Source organism: Penaeus monodon, unplaced genomic scaffold (assembly GCF_015228065.2).
Source record: "Penaeus monodon isolate SGIC_2016 unplaced genomic scaffold, NSTDA_Pmon_1 PmonScaffold_1195, whole genome shotgun sequence".
In the NCBI taxonomy this organism is placed as follows: Eukaryota; Metazoa; Arthropoda; class Malacostraca; order Decapoda; family Penaeidae; genus Penaeus; species Penaeus monodon.
This window is the reverse complement of record NW_023640768.1, coordinates 7,929-18,733: the sequence shown is the minus strand read 5'-3', so window position 1 is coordinate 18,733 and position 10,805 is coordinate 7,929. Positions and strand designations below refer to the sequence as shown.

At 43.0% G+C, this 10,805-nt stretch overlaps 1 pseudogene; it reads left to right on the top strand.

Moving 5' to 3' along the window:
* The window catches only part of LOC119568984, a 4,588-nt pseudogene extending 2,877 nt beyond the window's left edge, over positions 1-1,711 (top strand).
* Positions 1,712-10,805: the final 9,094 nt, after the last annotated feature.

The following is a 10,805-nucleotide window of genomic DNA, read 5'->3' as shown; positions in this document are numbered from 1 at the left end:
GGGGGATAAGATAGAAAGAGGGGAGTAGATAGACGGAGAGATAGAGAGAGATGGGACAGGGAGAGGTAGATAGACAGAGCGAGTAAGTACTATAACACCCAGATGTGATACACTTTTATTGAAGATTTTAATATTGGTTAAAAAAAACAGGAGTCATGGCATCTTTCCATTAATAAATTCATGCGAATAGCTTGGGGACCTTAATTGCTAGGGAAGGAATATCTTACTCATTATAAAGTATATTTGATTATCAGTGTGTTTCTTAATCTCTCTCTCATTCTCATTCTCTCTCACACAGCTGTTGATAGAAACCAGGGAGTGCCTGATTCATGCTGCTGTCATGGAGAATGTGCATGACGTGGAATCGTACGGTGATGGCACAATCGATTTCACTGACATCAAGGAAGAAAATATTGAAGAAGACATCAGTGATGTCCAGGGTGTTAAAGAAGAGATTGTTGTTGATGTTAGAGAGAAGAATGACTTCTTTACAGATGCTACACATCAAGTAAATGAGAACTATGGTTGTTTGGCATATGAGGAAGTCAAAATGAGCCTCACTGACGAAGCAGATGCTTTCGGAGACACTTTTGCTGAGACTAATGAACCAAATGCTATTTTTATAAAGACTGAGGAGGAGGTGACTAGAAAGCACCAAAGTCCTTTGTGGAAAGCTATAAAAAATCCTGGCGAGGAAGAGGAGGATGACTCAGAGGTTTTGATATGTGAGGAGGAAAAAGACCCTCTTTTTTCAGTGGATTGTGGAAACACATGCTCGTCAGATGGTAATCAGGCTACGTTTAAGGAAAATAAAGAAGTTGCTGGCGAAGGGAAAACGTTTCCGTTGCGAAGTTTGTGGCAAGAAATTTATGTACAAGAGCTGGCTGCAGGATCACACGAGAGGACATACAAAAGAGAAGCCCTTTAGCTGTGGTGTGTGTGGCAAGTTGTTCACTTGGAAAACGGATCTAATGAAACACACAAGGACGCATACAAAAGAGAAACCATATATTTGCCAGACATGCGACAAAAGCTTCTCTGAGAAAGGTACTCTAATGTGTCATATCAGAGTACATACAAAGGAGAAGCCTTTTCGTTGTGAGATATGTAATAAAGATTTTTCCAATAGAGGTAATCTAGTGCAGCACACCAGAATACATACACAGGAAAAGCCTCATGGGTGTGAAGTATGCAGCAAGGCATTCTCAGTGAAAAGTAAGCTCCTGATACACATGAGGGTACATACAAAGGAAAAACCATATCGTTGTGAGCTATGTAAGAAAGCCTTTGCTGTGAAATATAATCTAGTGCAGCACCTCAGAGTACATACTCAAGACAAGCCGTTTCGCTGTGTGGATTGTAGTAAATCATTCGCATGTAAGCGCTATTTAGTGAAGCATATGAGATTACATACTTAAGAGAAGTGGTATAGTTGTAAGTAGTGGTTTAATTGCGGTCATGACTTCTGCAGAGACAGCTTGAATAGCAATTACCTGCACTTGTTCCTGGTGGGCCCGTTTTCGGTGGAAGCTGTCCACCGGCAGCGGGCATAATGGTATGACTGTTGGTAACTGATTCCCTCACATACTAACAAACACATATATACGCACACACTGATATATGGTTAATGGTTAAAAGCAAGATAAATGTGCTAGACATCTAAGGTCATGTAGCACTATAGTTAATGTTAGGGAAGGGTGGTTGAGTTAGTGATTAGTTGTCTAAGTTGGGCAAAGGAATTGGTGAGTGAAGCGGTTTTGGGTTGGGTGTTGGTGAGGATGTTAGATTGTATGATGATGAGCTTTGTTGCGGGTAGGAGTTAGGAGGATAGGGTGTAGTGGGGGATTATCGTGTGTTTGAAGTGTTGTACGGGTGTAGCTGCAGTGTTAAGACATTTGGAGGTTGAGCGGTTTCGGTTCATTTATAGTTAACCCATCTATTTGAATATTGTTCAATAGTTTCTTCTGAGAGATTTGTTGGGGAGTTTGGGGGATAAAGGATTTCTTGTGCAGGGGGGAAGAGCGGGACTGGTGGTCTCAACATAGGGGCAAGGAAGGTGGATGGTGATTGTGTGGTAGGGGAAGAACGGGTGATTAGCGTTTGTTTCGTTCTGTTACGGTAGCTCGCGAGACAGGGTAGGGGGGAGGTGTTTTTTTTGGGGTTGTAGTGGGTGTGACTTGTGAGCGTAGCTGTAGTCTTAGTCTGGAGTGTCTGTGATTTAGGATGGCAAAAGAGTTTGACTGGGGAGAGGTAGAAGGTGGGGAGTTAGAGTAAGGGGGGGTGTGGGTTTTAGGAGATTGTAGTAAATTAGCATATTACTGGAGTAAGGAGTACGAGAGAACCACGTCGACGTGCTTTCCTGTCGCTTCACGTAGTGTGAGTCGCAAGTTTGAATCTGAGATAGTTGCTACCTAAGATATCAAATTTGTAGGTGGGCCGCCCCTCTAAACAAACATTATGGGCCGCCAAATTGGCATAGTGCAGTGATTGTGTAGAAGCCCTTAGATCCGGGTATGGGCCTAGGTTGGTCACATAGTGGGCATCTGGCTGTGGAACCTGCAATGTTTGGATGGTGTCCTAGACTCCAACAATTTTGGCACCTGGGACGTGTGGGGTTGCGTATGTACGAACAGGGAGGGATTCTCCTCCTATGTAGACCGTCGACAGGGAAGGTCAATAGTCTACGGAAGTATTTTGGCTATGTTAGTGGGTTTCTTTCGATGACCATCTGGAGGGAATGGAGTAGCATTGCACTGATGTTGCATCATAGTCTGGTGATTACAGGCAAGTAGGTCTTCTCCAAATCGGACCAATCTTTTTCATGCGATGGTGCAATTTGTTGGGGAGATTTGAAACGTTTCCGGTGCAAGTATTGAGGTGGATGGGGTTTCTGCAAGATGGGTTACACTATAGGTCAGTTAGTTTTGTTTAATGCTATAGCTTGGTTTTTCGTATGTACTTGTGACTACGGTACGGGAGCGGTCGGGTGCGCTACGAAAGGAGACTTTAACCTACTTGTCTTTTGGCGACATTGTTGGAAGAGAATAGTCGGTGTTGTCAGAGTAGAGCTGTGGGAGGGATGCCACGAAAATCGGTCCCATTTGGCTCGATAAGAGAGTAATTCAAGATTGGTTGTAGAGATAGGGTTAGTAGCAGGGCGGGGGCGGTGACGAAGATGGAGTAGTTTAGGGAGTAGTGTTTTATTAAATGGAGAGGGTGGAGCAATGACGGCTGTAAGGTGATTATTAATGAGATGGGGTTGGTTGATGTGAAAGTTGTGGGGGTAGAGTAATGTTAGAAGTGGGAGCGGATGCGGAGAGTGGAATGTTCCTTACGGGTTATTGTTGGTCTACTGTACTTATAGGCATTGATGAGGAGGGTAGTTATTGGCAGCTGTCGTAGCGTGGTCACAGGAGAGCCTGGGGTCAGGGAATCGGGTGGGGTATTTGTTGGGGCTATTTTGACTAATGGTGCCCGCCTCATTGCCCCTAATAGTGGGGATATGTTGTCATTACTTGGCCTATGGTAAGCCGGATTAATGTTGGTTGATAAAACATCCCACCCCTCATTGTCCCCTTGGGGTAGTAAGGTCGATGTAACGAATCAGGGTGAATACGTGCCCATGGCTCCCCTCGGGCCGTTCAGACTGACACTACAGTCAGCCTTTCTATCCTTCAGGGGCAACGCATTCGCTCAGCCCACCGTAAATGGAGGTGGGATGGCAGTAAGGGTTTGGTGAAGGGACGAAACGAAAGGGGGGGAACGGAAAGAAAAGAGGACCCTGCAAATTAGTTGAACTCCGAGGGCTGAGTCCCAAGGTTGGGTCCCAGTCTCCGCCTCCTTAAGCCCCCCCACAACAACAACGAGCAAGATATTGGGGGGGCACTGATGTATGCGATCACTCAAATACGCACGCACGCACGCACGCGGATACACACATGTACGCAGGTTCGCACACATGCAGGTTTACACACACCGGATCATATTATCTAATAAAATTTGTTTTATTTTTGGGCTGATTTGATGGTAAATCTATTTAAGAAAACGGGTGTCATGTTTAGACCGGGGCTTGTGTTAAGTGCTATTCTCCTTAGATATGCCCCTGTATATGGGTGACATCCCCACCGTGCCTTGGCATTCATTATGGTGCCAACTGCCATAGAAGATGTCAGTTCCCCTTTGCTGATGTTGAGACCTTTCTGCTTGTTTCCTTGTCGCAGATACTATGATGTGCATGTTATGTCCACTCTGATTTTGGTTTAGTGATTGTATTTACAGATTGCACCAGTTTATCATGATTAAGAAAATTATCATTCATTTTTATTAATAGTATTTTCACATAATAAAAACAGTACTATCTTAAAGCATTAGAGGAAAATAAATTTTCCCGAAAATTCAAGGAATGGGAAAGTCACTCGCAATCATTATGTCTACTCATGGACTTCTTTGTGGCTGAGATTGTGGAGCTGTCTGTGTGCAATACAATTACACTAAAAACATGAGTTGAGGTCCCATGGCTATCTAATAGAGAATTTGTATGTGAATGAATGAGTAAAGATAACCTTATTAGAAAAGTTTGACATTTGATTTGACCTCCAAAGACAGTTGCCAGGCCTTTCCTTAAACCCTTCACTATGACTCGTCACTTTACCCGAGCTTAAATATAGGATAATCACTCACTGACCTTTAAATGGCCAACAACTCTAAAATATGAAGTGGAAAGCTGACTCTCCATAGCTACAAGTGAATATCTTGTACATCTGCTATATGTATTCATTACAATACAGACTTTCGTAACAAATAACCAACTTATAACATATTACATTTGAAAGGCAGCACCCAGTATTGTATAAACCAATGGAAATTGACCAAAATCGAGAAATCTGGATTGCTTTTGCTGCTAACTGCTATAATATTCTCTCTGCTTCTGTCACGTTTTGTGAATTGTTAGCCCGTATTAAAGCGAAAAAAAAGTTTCCCACCGAAATTCAGGTTTCTAATCCTACATTGTTACAATTCTGCTGAAAGGATAGATTGAAAGTCCAACGCAGTTAGTTTCATGATTGACGATGTGATATATACATATTTGATATATACTTAACATATAAACATAAGTACATACATGTATGCATATATACGTGCACACATATACATGTATGCATGTGTGTGTGTGTATAAATATGTATGTATATGAATATATCTGTATATTTATCAGAATATGTATATGTGTTTGTATATATATATATATATATATATAAAATATATAATTATATATATATATTTTAATATATATATATGATTATATATATATAATAATATGTATGGATGTCCAGTGTTAAGGTTAATGGTTAAAAGCAAGATAAATGTGCTAGACATCTAAGGTCATGTAGCACTATATTTAAATTTAGGGAAGGGTGGTTGAGTTAGTGATTAGTTTATCTCAGCTGGGCAAGGAATTGGTGGTGAAAGGGTTAGGTTGGTGTGGTAAGGAGTTGATTAGATAAAGGATATGTATGCGTTTGGGGAAGGGAAAATAGGTTGTTGAAGAAAAAAGTTGGGATTCTTTTAAGGATGTCTGATAGGTTGGGAGGTCGGTGAAGGGAGGTAGGTGGGGGAAAGCGGGGAAAGTATGGAAAAAGACATAAAGGGAATGGGGGGAAAGAGACAAAATGATAATTGGGGATTGGTATTGGATGTGTAAGAAAGGTCCTTAAAGGCATACAATAGATGGGTTATAAGAGGAAAAGGATATGAGGGAGGTCAGATCTGTGGGAGCGGAAACCGCGAATATTCCAATGAAGGATAGTTATACTTTAGTGATATAGATTGTAGTACGTGTTGCAGATTTTGAGGGGGAAGCAGCTAGAGGGTGGGATAAGGACCGAGAGGTCTGAGATGGGAGAGGTGTGGGAGTTGGTGTTCTACTAGGAGGGGTATTAGGAGATGGAGGGTCTGTGGAAGGGGATACTTGTGACATAAGGGATTCACGTGTGTATCCAGGAGGGAGTGGAAGGGATAGAGGGGATGGTGGGAGGGTTAATGTGGGCGGGGTTGGGTTCGGGTTCGGGGTGGGCTGTGTTGGGGAGGGGGTAGGAGGATAGGGTGTAGGGGGGATATCATTAGGAGGAGTGGAAGGAGCAGGAGTTGTAAAATTTGGAGGTTGAGTGTCAGTTTTCATTAAGTAATCTTTAATATTTTCAATAGTTTCTTCTGAGGAGTTGGTTGGGGAGTTTGGGGGGATAAAGGATTTCTTGTGAGGGGGGGAAGAGAGGATTGGTGTCTCAAGCATAGGGGCAAAGGAAGGTGGAGGTGATTGTGTGGTAGGGGAAAGAAGGGGTGGAGCGTTTTTTCTGTCTGTTACGGTAGTGCGAGGAGGGAGGGGTTTAGGAGAATTGGTAGAATTAGCAGTATTACTGCAGTAAGGAGTAAGAGAGAAACCACGTCGACGTGCTTCCTGTCTGGCTTCATGTAGTGTGAGTCCAAGTTTGAATCTGAGAGTTGCTACATAAGATTCAAATTTGTAGGTGGGATAACCCCTATAAAATACATTGTGGGGGTCGCCACAGTTGGCATATGTGCGTGACTGTGCAGAGCAGTTAGATCGGGTATGGCCAGGTTGGGCACATAGTGGGCATCTGGCTGTGGAAGGGCAATGTTTGGCTGGGTGTCCTAGACGCCAACAATTTTGGCACTGACGTGGAGGGGGTTTGGTATGGACGAACAGGGAGGGATTCTCCTCCTATGTAGACGTTAGGGGAAAAGGTCATGTCTATGGAAGGTAATTTTGGCTATGTTAGGGGGTTTTTTTCGAGACCTCTGGGGGGAATGGAGTAGCATTGTACTGATGTTCATAATAGCCCTGTGAGACAGGCAAGTAGGTCTTCCCCACAATCTGACCAATCTTTGTCATAGATTGGGCCAATTTTTTTTGGGGGAGATGAAACTGTTCCGGTGAAAGTATTGAGGGTTTGGATGGGGTTCTGCAAAGGATGGGGTTCCCTATAGGGTCAGTTAGTTTGTTAATGCTATAGCTTGGTTTTCGGATGTTACTGTGACAAAACGGGAGTGCTCGGGTTGGCTACGGAAAGAGACTTTACCTACTTGTTTTTGGAGACATTGTTGGAAGAGGTGGGTGTTGTCAGAGATGGAGCTGTGGGAGGGATCACGAAAAATCGGTCACATTTGGCTGCGCTAAAGAGTATTCAAGATTGTTGTAGAGATAGGGGTAGTAGAAGGGCGGGGGCGTGACGAAGATGGAGTAGTGTTGAGGGAGGTAGTGTTATGGAGAGGTGGGCAATAAGGCTGTAAGGTATTAATAAGGGAGGATGGGGTGGTTGATGTTGGAGGTTGTGGGGGTAGAGATGTTGAAGTTGGGGCATTGCGGGAGAGTGGAAATGTTCCTTTAAAGGGGTTAATTTGGTACTGTACTAGTAGGCATTGATGAGGGGGTAGTTATTGCAGTGTTCAGAGCCGTGGTTGGGGCTATTTGATAAAGGGGCAAACCTCATTGCCCCTAATAGTGGGGATATGTTTTCATTACTGGCCATGGTAAGCCTGGATTATGTTGGGGATAAAAACAGTCCACCCCTCAGGGTCCCCTTGAGGGGTAATGGTTAATGGTTAAAAGCAAGATAAATGTGCTAGACATCTAAGGTCATGTAGCACTATAGTTAATGTTAAGGAAGGGTGGTTGAGTTAGTGATTAGTTGTCTAAGCTGGGCAAAGGAATTGGTGAGTGAAAGGTTTAGGGTCAGGGTGGGGTAAGGAGTTAGATTAGATAAAGGACATGTATGCGTTTGGGGAAAGAGAATGGGTTTGTTGAAGCAGAAAGTGTGGATTCTGTAAGGATGTCGATGGGTTTGGGAGGTCGGTGAAGGAGGATAGGGGGGAAAGAAGAGGTTACGGGTTGTTTCAAAATGTGGGCATGACAATAGGATGTGTGGGATTGAAAGGGGAACATTACATAAGGAACACAAGGGGGGATCCGATTGTGACATCAGATAGGGGTGTGTTAGACGGTGTGGCCAATCGTAAGTGGGCGAGAGGGTACACCACGTCTGTTTCCCATGAAATGGGGCTGACCAGGAGGAGATTTAAATTTTTTTAACAGAATGTAATTTTTTAGTGCGGAGGCTTGACCAAAAAGATTGCCATCGATTTTACAAGGTCTTAAAGTGTGGGTAATAATCATGGCTGGATACTGAGAAGCGTGGTTTGGGATGATGTGGACATAGCGGCGTGGCGTGCTAGTGTATCTGCCCGTTTATTGCCAGGGATTCCAACATTGGCTGGGGACCCAGCAAAAATTTTTTTGTTTTATAATGTGGACAAGGTAGAACAACCAGTTCTGGATCTTGCAAACAAAGGGGTTTGGGGGTGGTATTGACTTTATGACAGTTATTGAGTTACGGGAGTCAGTAAAAAATTTTAGATGGGGTATAAGAGAAAGGATATGACGGAGGTCAGATCTGTGGGAGCGGTTTCTTTCTATGACCTCTGGGGGAATGGAGTAGCATTGTACTGATGTTGCATCATAGTCTGTGAGACAGGCCCAAATAGGGCTTCTCCCAATCTGACCAATCTTGTCATATATTGGGCAATTTGCTGGGAGACTGAAACTGTTCCGGGCAAGTATTGAGGGTTGGGTGGGGTTTTTGCAAGGATGGGGTACCATATGGTCAGTAGTTTTGTTAATGCTATAGCTTGGTTTTCGGATGTACTGTGACAAGACGGTAGCGGTCGGTCGGCTACGGAAAGAGACTTTACCTACTTGTTTTGGAGACATTGTTGGAAGAGAAGGGTGTTGTCAGAGTAGGGAGCTGTGGGAGGATCACGAAAAATCGGTCCCATTTGGGTGCGCTATAGAGAGATTCAAAATTGGGTTTTTAGAGATAGGGTAGTAGAAGGGGGGGGGCGTGCGAAGATGGAGTAGTGTGAGGGAGGTAGTTTTTATGGAGAGGTGGGCAATAAGGCTGTAAGGTATAAAAAGGGAGGGTGGGGTGGTGATGTTGGAGTTGTGTGGTACAGGGTGAAGTTGAGCATGCTGGGAGAGTGGAAATGTTCCTTAAGGGTTGATTGTTGGCTACTGTACTAAATAGGCATTGATGAGGGGGTAGTTATTGCAGTGTTCGGAGCCATGGTCAAAGGAGAGCCTGGGATCAGGGAATCGGGTGGGTTTACTTCGTTGGGGCTATTTGATAAAGGGGCAAGCCTCATTGCCCCTAATAGTGGGGATATGTTTTCATTACTGGCCATGGTAAGCCTGGATTATGTTGGGGATAAAAACAGTCCACCCCTCAGGGTCCCCTTGAGGGGTAAAGGGTTAGGTAACTAAATCAGGGGAATACCGTGCCCATGGCTCCCTCAGGCCGTTCAGGACTGGCCCCACAGTCAGCCTTTAAACCTTTCAGCAGGTTCTCACACCTTAGGAGGTGGATAGCAGAAGGGTTTGGAGAAGGGACAGAAACGAAAAGTGGGAAGGAAAAAAAGATCATGCAAAATTAGTTGAGTTGAGGGCTGAGTCCCAATGTTGGGGAGTTCCCCATCATTGGGTCCCAGTCTCCGCCTCCTAAGCCCCCCCACGACAACAACGGGCAAGAGATTGGGGGAGTGCTGCTGTGACTTATTAACGCAATTGTCCTGTTATTGTTGCATTGGAGTGCGTCACCTTTTTTTTTTATGGGAGTAAAGACTGATTTTAGCCCGTCTTCTGGCCATCTTCTTTCATTCCATATTTTTGTACAAGTTTGTAGAAGTATTCAACATCCTTGCCAGCATTCATGATTAGCTCCGCTGTTTATTTCATTTTATTTCCCGGGCTCTGTTATTCTTTAATTCCTTTATGGCTTTTTAACTTTGTCTAGCAGTGGCGGTGGTTCAAACTTCGCGTCATTGAGTCTAATTAATGTTGTTAGATCTTTATTCTTTTTGTATAGGTTGGAACAATATTGATTCATCCTCTTTGACTTTTTTTCCCATCACATAAAAACAAGTCCATCTTCAGTTTTGATAGTGTCCTTTGTAGGTTTAAATTTTCGTGTAATGTTTGCGACTCCTTGGTAAGAAATTTTAGTTTGTCTTATTGAATAGAACATTTTTCAATTCTCTGGCAAGTTTTATTTAAATATTTTTCCCCTTTTCTGTCGCAATATATCTTTGATTTTTTGTATTTTGTTTTGCTAATTACTTTTCAACTGGAATTTTTGATACCCTTTGATTTTAGGCATCTTCTTGTTTCAGTCTTAGTGTTTCTTCAAATATCCAGGGGGAATTTGTCCTTTTCTTTTTGGCGATAGTTTCTTAAGCACATTGATTAATTTAAATTTGTTTGACACAGCAATTCTGTGATTATCAAGAGTTTTGTAATCGAACTTTTACAGGTGGTGTTGGATGCTCCATCTTTTTGAGTCTTTATTTGAAAGTCGATAGTTAGTAGTTGGTGGTCACTGTTGCAGTCGGCACCAGGTCTTGTCTTGGCATTTTTTATGCAACTTTTCCATTTTTGGTTCAGTACAATGTAGTTAATTTGGTTGCGTGTTCTTTTGTCTGGTGAAAACCACGTGTAAAAGTGTCTTGGGTGGTGTTGGAACAATGTATTGGCTTATAACTAGATTATTTGTACTACAGAATTCAATAAAATCTTCACCTCTTTCATTTATATCTCCATGGCCGAATTTTCCGCAGGTGTCATTTTTTAGATCATTTTTGCTTACTTTGGCGTTGAGATCTCCCATGATTACTTTTGCATTTCTGTTAGGGATTGTGTCTAAAGTTTCTTGGAGAGTGTTATAAAAATGTTCCATTTC